Raw genomic sequence first — 13,794 nt, forward strand, 5'->3', positions numbered from 1 at the left:
AAGGAATCCCAGAAAAACTCAGAAAATTAACACATGGGTTCTTCAGATGACAGAGATGCAGAATTGGGAAAAAAAATTGTTTTAAGGTTAAAAATCTCAATAAGGAGAAATTACACACCTACATCCTCTTTTGAGCCCCAATTATACCAATGAGTGCATTAACTGTTAATGGAGTAAATGCTGTAACTAAAGGGAAGAGTTTGCTAGGTAAGATTAAAATAAGCAAGATCCAGCTATGTGCTGTCTACAGTATATACACTTTGAACATTAAGGTATAGGTTGAAAATATGAGGATAGAAAAATATGTACAGTGCAGAACATAAGCATAAAGGGACTGACATAGCTAGATTAATATTAGATAAAATAGATTTTAAGAGAATTTTAAAATAGATTTTGAGAGATGAAGAGACATTTTATAATTGGAAAATGCACATAAAACAATAATAAATATGTACCTAATAAAAGACTTTTAATATGCAAGAAACAAAAGTCAAATCTAAGATAGAAATAAGCAGTTGTTTTCTCTTTATTTTCAGTTTTCAGAAGTTTGACTTTGAATTGACGTCTTAATTTTCTTCCTTAAAGTTAACTGAGCTTCTTGTATATGTAAATTTGTGATTTACCAAACAAGTTATTTTCAGCTCTTGTTATTCAAAACGACTTTCTTCCCCATTATCTCTTCCCTCTTCTTCTGAGACTCCAATTACATATATGTTTGTTTTTTTCTATATTATCTCATGGGGACCTTGGTTTGGTAAGTGTTTTTGTTGTTGTTGTTTGGTTGGGTTTTTATAAACTTTTTTCTGTCTGTTTTTCAGATTGAATTATTTGTATTGATCTGTTTTCAAATTTGCTAACTCTTTCACCTGTTGCTTTTATTTAGATGTTAAGCCTAACTAGTAATTTTAAAATTTTATGTATTTCTCATTTTAGTTCAAGATTTTCTATTTCACCCTCTTCTATACTTAATATACTTAATAGTTTCTACATATTTTTGTGCATGTTTTTCTTTACCTCATTGAGCATAGTTGTAATAGCTTCTTTGAAGTCCCTCTATGCTATTTCCAACATCTAAGTCACCTTGAGTATGTCCTCTGTTTATTGTGTTTTCTTTGGAGAATGAGCCAACTTTTCTAATCCTTCAAATCTCAAGTCATTTTGGATTCTATCCTGGCCATTGTGACTAACTACTCTGCTGTAAAGACTATGGATTCTATATTCTCTCAAAAGTATTGCTATTTTTAAATTTTTGAATGCAATTAGATTGGTTGGACTCAAATAGAAAACTCTCTCGGGTGGTAGTTCGAATCTCAGCTAAGTCTCTTTATCCTTTGTGTGCTGTGAGTCTGCTCTGTGGATGAGTGATTCGGGGGTCAGTTTGTGATTTGAAAAGAGTTTACACAAAGAATACAAAGCTTCACTTCTCTCCCATTCTCCTTTCCAGAACTCTTTTTTACTTTTTCTTTTCCTTTTTTTTTTTTTTTTTTTCTTTTTTGAGACAGAGTCTAACTCTGTCATCCAGGCTGGAATGCAGTGGCTCAATCACAGCTCACTCCTGCCTCAACCTCCCTGACTCAAGCAATCCTGCCACCTCAGTAGCTGGAACTACAGGCATGCACCACCATGCCTGGCTAATTTTCTTAAATTTTTCATAAAGATGAGGTCTCACTGTGTTGCCCAGGCTAGTCTTGAACTCCTAGACTTAAGTGATCCTCCCGCTTCAGCTGCTGAAAGTGTTGGGATTATGGGTGTCAGCCATCATGGCTGACCTCTTCCCTCACTTTCTCAGTACCCATGAGTCCTCTGAACTCTGTTGCCTGGTTCCTCATGCTAGAAAACCTGTGGGTTTTCTATCAGAGTTTTGGTGCTCAAGCACTGCTGGCTACAGTCTGCCCTCATGCTAAAAACTGTCAAAACAGAAAACTCACCTGTTACTGCCTTTTTTTTCCCCTACTCCAAACTTTGCCTGCTTTTGTTCAATCCTGAGCCTTCAGCTAGCTACTTTTGTCTTTTGTCAGAGTTTATAGCTGTAAACTAAAGTTCAGTCTGGTAAGGGTTTACTAAGCCATGCTGGAAACAAACTCTTCTTCCATCACTTCTTTAAAGTCAAATTATATTAAGTGCTAAGAGTAAGACATAGTAATGGATAATAAGGGAACAATAGGTCATAATGAAAGCAAGGCAAGGCCAGGTATGGTGGCTCACATTTGTAATCCCAGCACTTTGGGAGGCCAAGGCAGGCAGATCACTTGAGATCAGGAGTTTGAGATTGGCCTGGACAACATGGTGAAACCCTGTCTCTAGTAAAAAATACAAAAAAAAAAAAAAAGAGCTGGGCATGGTGGTGTGCACCTGTAGTCCTAGCTACTCAGAAGGCTGAGCCAGGAGAATCGCTTAAACCTATGAGGTGGAGCTTGCAGTGAGCCAAGACTGTGCCACTGCACTTCAGCCTGGGTGACAGAGGGAGATTCTACCTCAAATAAAAAAAATAAAAGCCAGACGTTGGTATGAGTGTCTAAGAAAAGTAGTAAGGGGAACAGAAAATACTGCAGTGAGGAATCTCTAACTAGGTGATACTTTGAAATCTAGGAAGTATCTGGGAGATCTCTCAACAGGAAAGAAGACTTAATTACTTACTAGAATTATCACAAACTTCAGTCTTCAGTGGAGCAATTGGCAATGGTAAGACTGACAAGGGATGGCCCATTTATTATGACTAAGGTTGGGGTGCAAGGAAACAAGGCAGAAGCCCAGCCAGACCTATGGGAGGACCAGATAAAGGCAGGTGTGCATTGATGCTGAGTCACAGTATGTTGATGAGGGCCGCTATCTTGAGTAAGGGTTGGAACCAAGATCCCTGGGTAAAGGAAAGCCTTCAGAAAGGCATCCAACATCCCTAGTTTTAGAAGCACAGAGGCTAGAGGCAGAGACTGGTTCCTTCCATGGTTATAAAACTGGTTCACAGAAATATTAAGTTTCCAATAGCTCCATTGCCTCATCTCCTTAAGAAAGATACTCCTGTCTTATGCTTTTGTGGATTCTTTATAGCAGTGTTTATCAAGCAGGATGTGCAGTCACTTGGGCATCTTTTTCAAACTGGAGTCAGTACCTCTGGAGTAGGGCCTAAAGTCCTGCATGTCTAATTAGCTCCTAGGTGATACCAATGCTGCTTGGACCACACTCTGAGTGGCAAGGTTTTATATAACCTCAATAATAGAAATAAACCCCTTTACTTGATCTACCTGTTTGCCTTCAAAACCATATAATATCCTCCATGTTCTAGTATGCTACCCTTTGAAGACTCCCAAACAGCCCTTTGTAACAGAGCAGCAGTCTAATGAACTGGTGTGTCCTGACTAGCCATATTCATCCTCCATTCAGCAGAGTCTTCCTTCCTGCTCACCATCCTTGGGTTTCCCTCCTAGGCTTTCTCTTTCCAGCCCCATTTCCGAAAGTGTAATTCTTTCAACATAGGGATTATATCCTTTCACCTAAGTCAAGGCCCTTTATACATACAATGTGGCAAAAAAATGTTTGAGCTGTCAATAAATACAATAGGTTCAATACTCTATATCCAAACAAAGGTGTGCCAAGGACTTTGGGCAGCTGACCCTCCATCCTACCACACACATGGTATATTTCAGTACCTTCGATACATTTTGGTACCTTCAACAAGCCAATGCCCATAGCTTCTGCCAGTGAGTGCAAAGTGTCCTGTGTATATTTCAGCTATAATAGTACTGGAGGATTCTAGAAAAGCTCTGAAAGAAAGAGTTAACTTTTGCGTTAAAAGTAATAAACTATATGAGTATTTCTGAAGTTATTGATTTTAATGAATTTTGAAATCATCTTCACTGGTGTAGCAGAATAATGCTGTTTCTCTGGAAAGCTAGTCTTGGATAAAGCTGGATAACTTTTAAGCAGGGAAAAAAGACTTTAGGTGACTGGATCTCAGACAACTATCTTGTCAAATCTCTCCGTTAGCCTTTCTTTAGTGAGTCAGTTGCAGAGCCTGAGAAAATCACTGCCTGTGTAACCCCAGAGAAATTATTGGGATGTCAGAGAGAGAGGAAAATGGGCCACTGTACAGTTAAGAAGAGATGCTCAGGCAAAGGTAGAGCCACTGCTCTGGCTTTCACAGGTATTCTTATAGGTAATTATTTTGGGCTATACCACACATTACCAAAATCATAAGACTAGAGGCAGTCAAAGGCAAATATACTAACAATTATAAGAACAATAATGTTAATAATTTATCATGTGACAATGTTTTATTAGGCCATTTAGTATGTTTTCTCAATTGGTCATACAGTGATCCTGTGAAGGGCCCAAGGCAGGTAATGTGAACCAATTTTTAAAAAAGATAACTGAGAGCCAATAGAAAAATGACTTGCTCAGACTCGCACAGCTGGTAAGTGATGAAACAGAACTCACACTAACGCCTCCTAATTCAATATCCAGTATTCTCCAACTACCCAATTTTGGTCACCAACTCTGTTAGCCATAAGTAAACAGGGCACAGCCATAGGTATCAAGGGGATTGCTTAGAAAGTGGCTTTTTAGAAAGGGAGTGAGATGGGTTCAAGATTTTAGTTCCTGAACCCAAAATATGTTGCTGTGCAATATAGACAGTCTGTCTAAAAACACAGCCAGTGGAATTGCCTTACCACCTTTTTATGTGAAATCCACCAGCTAGTGGAGTTGCCTTACCACCTTGAGACTTTTCCTTTCCGTTTTTTTTTTTTTTTTGAGACCGAGTTTCGCTCGTTACCCAGGCTGGAGTGCAGTGGTGCAATCTGGGCTCACCGCAACTTCTGCCTCCTGGGTTCAAGCAATTCTCCTGCCTCAACCTCCTGAGTAGCTGGGACTACAGGCTTGCGCCATCACACCCAGCTAATTTTTGTATTTTTAGTAGAGACAGGGTTTCACCATATTGACCAGGATGGTCTCTATCTCTTGACCTCGTGATCCACTGCCTCTGCCTCCCAAAGTGCTGGGATTATAGGCGTGAGGCAAAGACTTTTCTTGATGCAGAAATGCTCACCAAATGAGATCTGAGAGCAAGTTCAGAATCCTCAAAATTAGTAAGAAGTTATAGGAGATACCAAAGGAATAGATATCTATACAAATATGCCTTGATAATAGCCTATGACCACTGTCTAACAAGGAGTCACACTCTTGGGAGCTGGTGTGGGAAGAAACAGACTACTGGGGTACTTTGTGCTACCAATTGATCAAGAAGCAGAATAAACATTAGTGGAGTTTTGTTCTGATTATCAAAGCAGAAATGATTGTAGAATTTTGCTATTTACAATATGCTATATATCTTATGGAAATAGAGGAATGCTGTGGAAGTCCCACTTACATTCTCTTTACCAAGCAATGCATCCTTCCGTCAACTGCAGAGAGCGTTAGCTGCTAAGAGGTCACAGCTGGACCCTTCTACTGATACTTCTTCTCAATAAATGGAAGCCACCTAACCTGGAAATATCTGGGAGGCTGTGTCTTCCCCCTGGAGGTGTGCCGCACACACAGAGATGGATTAGTATGAAACACAAAGGGACTGCCCGTTGCCTTAAGGTGGAATAACTCAGTAAAGCCATTCATACTCCAGAGCTCCCTGGGATTAGGGATTAGGCTTGTTCTAGGCACAGCTGAATGGACATCTTTGCTTAGCTATTTTCTCTGAGGTTTCACCCAAGCAGTCTCCTGCAATAAATCACTTGTATAACAATGCCATGTCAGGCTCCGCTTGCAGGGAACCATACCTAAAACAGGAGTGATGCATTAATCCAAAGGGATTCTATTTTGCTCCCCAAAGATTCACTTACTAGGTAGTAGGAAATCTTTGGTTTTGTGTGTTTATGCTGAAAGACATTTCTTTTTTTAAAAGTAGGGCATAGTAATGACCTATTTTATGTCTTGTGGTATATTATACCTTAGGGAATAATGATGATTGCTAATATGTATTGAATATGTACAATTTGCTGGACTCTATAATAAGAGTTTTAGGAGTATAGCATTTAAATTTCATAATAATTCTCTGAAATAGGTTCTATTATTATACTCCCATTTTATAAAGAAACTGTGACCCAGAAAAGTTAGTTACTCTGCCCCAAGTTCACAGAGGTGGCAAGAGTCAGAATCAGAATTTGAACCCTGTTCTATGTGGCTACAGAGCCCAAGCTCTTAACCATGATATTGCATTGTCTCTCCATACCAAGCTCTTTTTTTTTTTTTTTTTTTTTTGCAAAATGATCACTGAAATGACCAGGTAATTTGGAAAACTTCCTCAAAAACTGCCTTTTTAACATACTCACTTGCATAAATAATAAATTTCCACATCAATTTAGTTAATCGTAATGTCTCAAGATCCTCCTGCATAGAAGATCCTGGGTGAAGATGAGGTCTGACTGGGGCATTTGTCACAGGACTATAGTAGGACTTAAGAGCTACGTCCTATCTCTTACCCTGGGTCTCAGGAAGCAGATATAAGTTCATGCATTGGAGGAGGCTCATATGTACAACTGAGATGGGGTCAGGTGCAGTGGCTCATGCCTGTAATCCCAGCACTTTGGGAGGCTGAGGCAGGTGGATCTCCCAAGGTCAGGAGTTCGAGACCAGCTGGCCAACATGGTAAAACCCTTGCTACTAAAAATACACATACAAAAAAAATTAGTAGATGCTCTGGCAGGTACCTGCAATCCCAGCTACTCGGAAGGCGGAGGCAGGAGAATCACTTGAAAGTGGTAAGCAGAGGTTGTGGTGAGCCAAGATTGTGCCACTGCACTACAGCCTGGGTGACAGACTAAGACTTCATCTCAAAAAAATATAAATAAAACTGGGATGATATTGTAGATTGGGTATCCCAAGTAGCAGGCTCTGAGATAAGGACTTGAGTATAATTTATGTAGGAGGAGATTCCAAGAAGTACCAGTAGGGGAGGGGAAAACTAAGTCAAGGAGACTCTTAGGGAGACTGTATAAAACACGTCTCAGAATTGATTCATTCTAGGGGCAAGGAAGCTGGAGGTTTTATCTACCAATCTATCATTGGTGATGGTTTTTTTGCGGGGGATGTTAACTCCCTGGGATTTCTGCCACTACGAAAGGAGGCTCAGCATGCTCCTGCAGTCTGAGAACATGCTCAGGCCTCTGCAGTGCTTTCAGTAAGAGGCATCCACACATAAAGGAATACAAATGCCAAGGGGCTGTGGAGAGGAACTGACAGTATACACCATAGGTAACAAAACTAGAAATTTAGGGTCACATATTCAAAGGTTAAAAGGGACAGCAGAGCCATAGTGTGTGGCCAATAAGGAGTGGGTTGTGAGCAGAAGGAAGGGCAAAGTGAGAAAGAGCAGAACAAGTCAGTGGAAGTTGGCCTGAAGCAACAATGTGAAGAACATTGCTAATGAGAAATATACACCCAGATTTTGTGGGTGTATTGGACCCATTTAACAGGGACAGAGGTGGTATACTATTAGGACATCAAGTGATCGTTCGTACTTAGTAGTGTTTCTACCATTCCCAAGACCATCTCTGTAAAATGGCAATAATATATACCTACTCCAGAGTGGAGGCTAAATATCCCCAGTACCTTTAGAAGAAAAGCTTCTCATATCTTCACAAAGGTATTCTTAACCAGAAATGCAAAAATCTCACAGAATCAGACATGTGCAAGTGTGTGTACTGTGCATGCCAATTTAATCCTGGTTTCAAATGGAAGAAAAATGGCTTGCATCCTGAAGCCCATTAGGGAACACTGCCCATACTACTGAGATTAGAATTGCTGCTGTTTTATTTGCTTATCATTCCTAAACTAGGGTAGGTGAAATCCATTACTTAAGAAGATTCCGTGCTTGAACGAGCCACTGTTGTAAAACTGTAAAAGGAACGCTTCACTGAATAGGCAGGCATATTAGGTTCCAAACTTGGAGGCCCATTAGCCTTCCTCGGATTTACTAATAGAAAAAGAAGCAATTAGAAATCAAGGAAGTGCTAAGATGCCTAGTGAGATATTGGAGGGTGTTTGGGGACCTCATTATGGGAGAAAATGAATGAAAACATCAGTGTCGATCTTGTGTTAGAACTTTAATGAGAAATATCAGACTAAGCCAATGGTATTCCCCCAAACCAGTTCTGGATAGTAAAACTCAACCTATCATTTATGAAACAAGTTATTTCAAAACTACAAGATAAAAAGAGCTGAAGTTCAGGTCCCCAGATGTATTTTCCTTTGGAAGATAAACTTCATCCAACACAGTGGATCAGTTTTGCTGCCTGGCTTTGATCTGTTTACGCCCAGCTACCTTGAGCTTTATTAATATCCTGAGGATAAACAAGTAACCTGGGCTATGTTTTTGGATAACTAATATTATAGTTTATATAGTTACTTTAAGAGTGGGTCCTATGGTTGCCTTTGAAGGGCTAAAGGAATTAAACAAAATAGAGGGATGAGGGAGAAAGGTAGCCTAAAAAGGGTCAGAAAGTGCATGAGTTTCAAATCAGACAAACCCAGTGTCAAACTATACCTCTCCATCCCTCTAGCCATGTGACTTTAGGTAAGATTTTTACCCTTGCCTAGCATAAGTTTCCCTATCTAAAGGAAAAGGAATAGTAGAACCTGTCTCATAGGACCTCCTAGAATAAAAAGAAAATAATGCATCCCAAGTGCCTAGTACAGTGCCTCTGTGCTTAGCAAGTATACAGTAAGTGGTAGCTATTGTTGATGATGGGGAGAAACACAATCTATATTTCAGTTGCTGTATTAGATGGACTGCATACATTTTTTAACAAAATTAATTTTATCAAAGTTAGTTTTATTAAAGTTGTTTTGTAAGATGTTATTATCCCTATTTTAAGGTTGAGAAAGTCAGAGGATCTGAGTGAATTGCTCCAAGTCCCATGTCTGGTGAGGGATGGAGCAGGAATTAATACAGGCCTGGCTAACTCCGAAGTCTGAGCACTTTGCACTGCAGATGCTTCTTCCCGTGTCCTGGAGAGGTGCTCACACATGTGCTTAGCTCCACTGAACACTTAACTGGCATTAAGCATTGGTGAGGGATGTTCTTGTCAGAGTTGCCATAGGCAGTGCCAGTTGTCCATCAGCGAGTGGTTGTGTATGCTGCTGCCCTTCTTGCCTGTTTCCAGGGGCAAAGTGGGTCAGGGGAAGAAGTTTTCACACTGTCAGGGGAAGCTTACACAGACCCAAGTTTCTCAACATGTCATCTGTGGCTTCCAGTGGGCTATAAGAGTTTTCTTGATGGTCAGAAAACTGATCCAAAAATGCAAGTCCTTTTTTCAGTTCTCATGACACATCAATTTATATGATGTGAGTTTTTTAGATGACTAAGTAAGCCACTGAGGCCTTTAAATTAAGGGTTGCTAAAAATTAGTGTGTGTAAATTGAGGTTAATACATTACCAGAGTTTGCCAACAATTTGGGCTTTAATACCTGACAAAGCTATAGTGGCCACACACATAGAATAGGTGATTAAAAATCCACAATTTCAAGAAAGGGATTCATCAGTATTGTTTAAAAATTGTTATCAGTAAACACCTAGGCAGTTCATACTATGTAACAGGCCTTTTCTAAGCACTTGGAAATGTTAACTTGTTTTCAGTCTTCATAACATTTCTATTTCACTGTGCTCAAATCAGAAAATTGAAGCACAGAAAAGTTAAGCAAGTCACGGAGCTAGTGAGTGACAAGCTAAGATATGAAGACAGGTAGTCTGGCTTTGGAGTCCACTCTATTAGCCACTGAACTTGTTTTTTCTCTGAAAATTTCTTTGGTTTCTTTTGTTGTGGATTGTTTGGGTTGTGTTACACATTAACACAACCTTGAGCTGGGCTCAAGGTTTCTAATTACTAATATTTAACAACAAACACAGCTGCAGCATAGGTTGAGCATTTACTTTGTGCTAATCAGAGTTCTAAGCATATATTTATTCATTACCCTTTATTCTCCTGTTCTACAGATCAGGAGATTGAGGAGTAGAGAGGCTAAGTAACTTGCCCCAAATCACTTTTACATAGCTAGTAAATCATGGAAGTTGGGGTTCAAACCCAGGTAGTCTAACTCTAGACCTAATGCTCTTAATCATATCCTATTGCAACTCAACAGTGGTTCCTCTGCACCTGGTGAGCTGATTATCCATCATAAAGCAAGGACAGTTAGGGTAAGTAAACTAGGAAGGATAGGAAGGAGGTGAACTCCTTGCTATAGGCCATTTTCAACAGTGGCAAGAGAAGTTGGTTAAAGTTAGCATTCACAAAAGCAGCCAACCACAGAGAAAAATACAGCATTTTGGAGCAGGAATAACTCTGGTGTTAGAAAAGAAACAAGGAAGAGCAGGCAGAATGCAAGAATAAAATGTATCTGTGAGAATAGAGATAAACAAAGTTGCAGCTCAGTACTGGGCTCCAGGGCCAGAGCTCTCCACATGTGGCCACAGGCAAGGAACATACCTTCACTCCACCTGGTTTCCTCATTAGCAAAACATGAGTGAAGACAATCCCCACTCCACAGAGTTTTGTGAAGAGTGAAAATATAATGTAATGTTCCTGGCACCATTTTGGAAGCTTATGTTATTCAGTGATAGTGAAATTTCTCTAATCATCTGATTTACATCGTTTCTTTAAATAATAAAGTTCAAATCTCTGATTTAAGCACATAATAGCTATGGCCCTACCTTCTTTGGCCTTATTTGATTTTTTTCCCCTTTCTGTTATATTTGACTTCTTGAAAAAGAATAATATTGACAGTACTTTGATAAAGCATATTACCTTCTTCAGTCCTGAAAAAGTAACTGATTGTTTTTCAAGCTACAGTGATATACCAACAGCTGTATTGGCAGCATTTTATTTAATTGCATTTGGGACTGCAATGTATTGTTTCTGGCCCACAGCTCCCTTTTTATGCAATTTGGTGGGTGGCTGTGGATTTTGGGTTTGTTTCAGGAGCCATTACTTTGCCAATCCAATCTGCATAATTCCATTTACTTGTCTTTGGAAGGAGAGTCTTTGCCAGATCTATTGACTCTTACAGCAAGATCTGAGGGACACGAGATTTTTTGTTGTTGTTTCCTTCATACCAACAAAAAGGAACAGACCTGAAAAAGCTAGGTCATTCCATTCAATTCCATTGCTCCATGTTAAGTGCACAGAGAAAAAACATTTCTCTACAACAGTAACAAACAAATAGTTAATAAGCATTGCACTGGATGGCACTCCAGAGAATCCTGAAAACAAAAAGCTATTTCCCATTCAAATGTCGAAAAAAGTGTATGGAAATTAGATTTCTCCCCAAGATCTTCATTCTTCCTCATCAGGCATCCCTCTGGAACAGTGGTTTTAGTTTGCATTGGCATCACTTGGGTAATTAGATAAAGATAACATTTCCTGAGACCTGTCTCCAGAGATGCAGATCCAGTGAATATTGGATCAAGCCCAAGTAACCTATGGATTTAGTAGGTTTGACAATCTTCCTTACTTTTTCCATTGTTCCCTCAGATTCCCATATGAAAGGGTCCCTATGTTACATTTCAAGAAGTTCCCTTGATGGCTACATATTGTTATACTTTGTCTTTTTGTTTTAAAGGTGAGTTTTAAGGGGTGCTTAGATAGTCTCATGGAAATAATTTATTTGAAATTGATAAGAAAAAGTCACAGAAATGGTGTCTTTACCTGATGGCATGGAGAAGAAAGAGCAGAGGCTTTAGAGTTAGGCAAATCATAATTCAATCCACACAGTCAATTATTAGATGGATGACCTGGGAAATTACTTAATCTCCATGAGCTTCAGTACTTTATAAAATGGAAATAATAGACTCTGAAAGTTTACTCTGAATGTTAAGTGAAATAGTTTAGCTGGATACAGAAAAGGTGTAAAAAAGGGCACTCACCTTGTGTCTGGATAGAAGAGTTCATAATATGTGCTAAAGCATCCCTTTTTAAAAATGATGCTGATGCACTTTTTCTTTTAATAAAGAAAAAGAACAAAAGTCAATCATTCTCTGCTATGTTGAAACGGCCTTCATGGAGCCCCTAACTTAAAAAAAAAAAAAAAAAAAAAAAATCTTGCACAGGTGGCTTCCTAGAAAGATAATGAAAGCTGAGCAGACTCCACTGAAGGCCCATAGGTGGCGTGGCTCAGAAGCAGTCTAAGTCAGTGATGACTGATTGCTCTGGAATAGTTCCTGAGAAGCTCTGGCATCCAAGGAGACAAAAAGTCTACTGATCAGAGGCTGCAGGAATGAGCATGCTGTCACGGTCCACATAGCCAACGTGGCCCTCAAACCTGAATGAAAATGTAGAGATTAGTGTCTAACAGGCCTGCAAAAACCCTGTGGTCCCACCATTCCTTCCTTGCACAGTGGGGACCATGTTAACGTGAAGCCAGCAACACCCCTTCCTTTGGGCTGAGCTCAGCCAGTTCAGAGGTTGGTTGATAAACTTTCCCCACCCAGTCCCTCACTCCTAATATGAGCCATTAGCTCTTCTAGAGGCAACACTAGGCTGCCAAATCACTCCATAAGATCTGTTTGGTGCTAGCTAGGTTTTCAATCAGGCAGGCTGAGCATGCAAAAATAGTAACTGTTACTTTAACAAGAGATTAAAATAATTGCCATGTTTAAAATTAAAAAATTATGAGTAGCGTACCTCCTTATTTTTCAGTTTTACATTATTTTTATATTAAATCACATGGCAGGGATAGATTGGGGAGCTACGCTTTTTTCAGGACCTGAGAACTCTATAGATCTTAAATGTCTTGGGTCCTGGCTGCTAAAGGCAGAGTTAAGCAGGTGGCTACTCCCTTGATTGAATTGGGAGGGTACTCAGATCAACCCTCCTGCACCCAAAGCTGTGCCCCAAAATATTCCCTCCTGCCTAAAGTGTTGGAGGCTTCTGTGAAAGTGAGAATGTTACCTTAAATTATTAGGAGTCACTATTGCAGATTAATGCCAAATATGCATATTCAATGTTGCAAAGATTATGGTCCTAAGAAGATAAGGAGTAGGTCACAGATGCTATTATGACAGGGGCATGCTTTCACTTTGAATGTTCAGAGAGAGATAATGAACCTAAATATAGGAGGGCAGCTCTTCAAGTGGGAGGGTCACAGAGCGGTACATTGTGTAGTTTGGAGAGTATATAAGTGTCCTGGGATGGGTGGAAGGATTAAAAAGAGGAATGCTGCATTGTGGCAATTCTACCAGAAGCTTGTTGTTTTCATAACCACTGAAAGACAGTGACATGCTTTCTAGTCAGAAGGAACACAACATGGGCCTTTCCTTGCTTCAACTCCAAATCCTGCTGTCAGATGCTCATTTCTCTATCTACCAACAAGTAGAATCTTATGGCTCCCATTCTAGACATGAGAATAAAAGAAGATCGCATCATCATGATCAGTTTGTGTTTACTCAACGTGGGCTTATTTTTATTTCTAATTGCCATTTTACCTTGGTTTCCTCGTATTATTTCATTTTGAAAGTCTTTTCTCCCTAACTGATTCATAAATTCTTTGAGAGAAGGGGCCCTGCCTTTTTTAGCAATCTCCCTCTACAGAAGATTTGAGCAAATGCCAGGTGACTGACTGATTACCTGATCCTTTTCCTTCAACACATGTCCACTTGGCTTCAGTTCCTATGGCTGACTCACTGCTCCTGTGCCACCTATGAGAAGTATTAGGGCTTAGATCCCAAAAGCAAGCTTTGTTGGGCTATTCAGGCAAGCAGAGTGTAGAGAAGTGGGATAGGGGAGAAATGCTGTATCTGCCAAACATTTTCTT

The sequence above is a fragment of the Sapajus apella genome, unplaced genomic scaffold, assembly GCF_009761245.1.
Source record: "Sapajus apella isolate SASKATOON/1434 unplaced genomic scaffold, GSC_monkey_1.0 scaffold16, whole genome shotgun sequence".
NCBI classification, from domain to species: domain Eukaryota; kingdom Metazoa; phylum Chordata; class Mammalia; order Primates; family Cebidae; genus Sapajus; species Sapajus apella.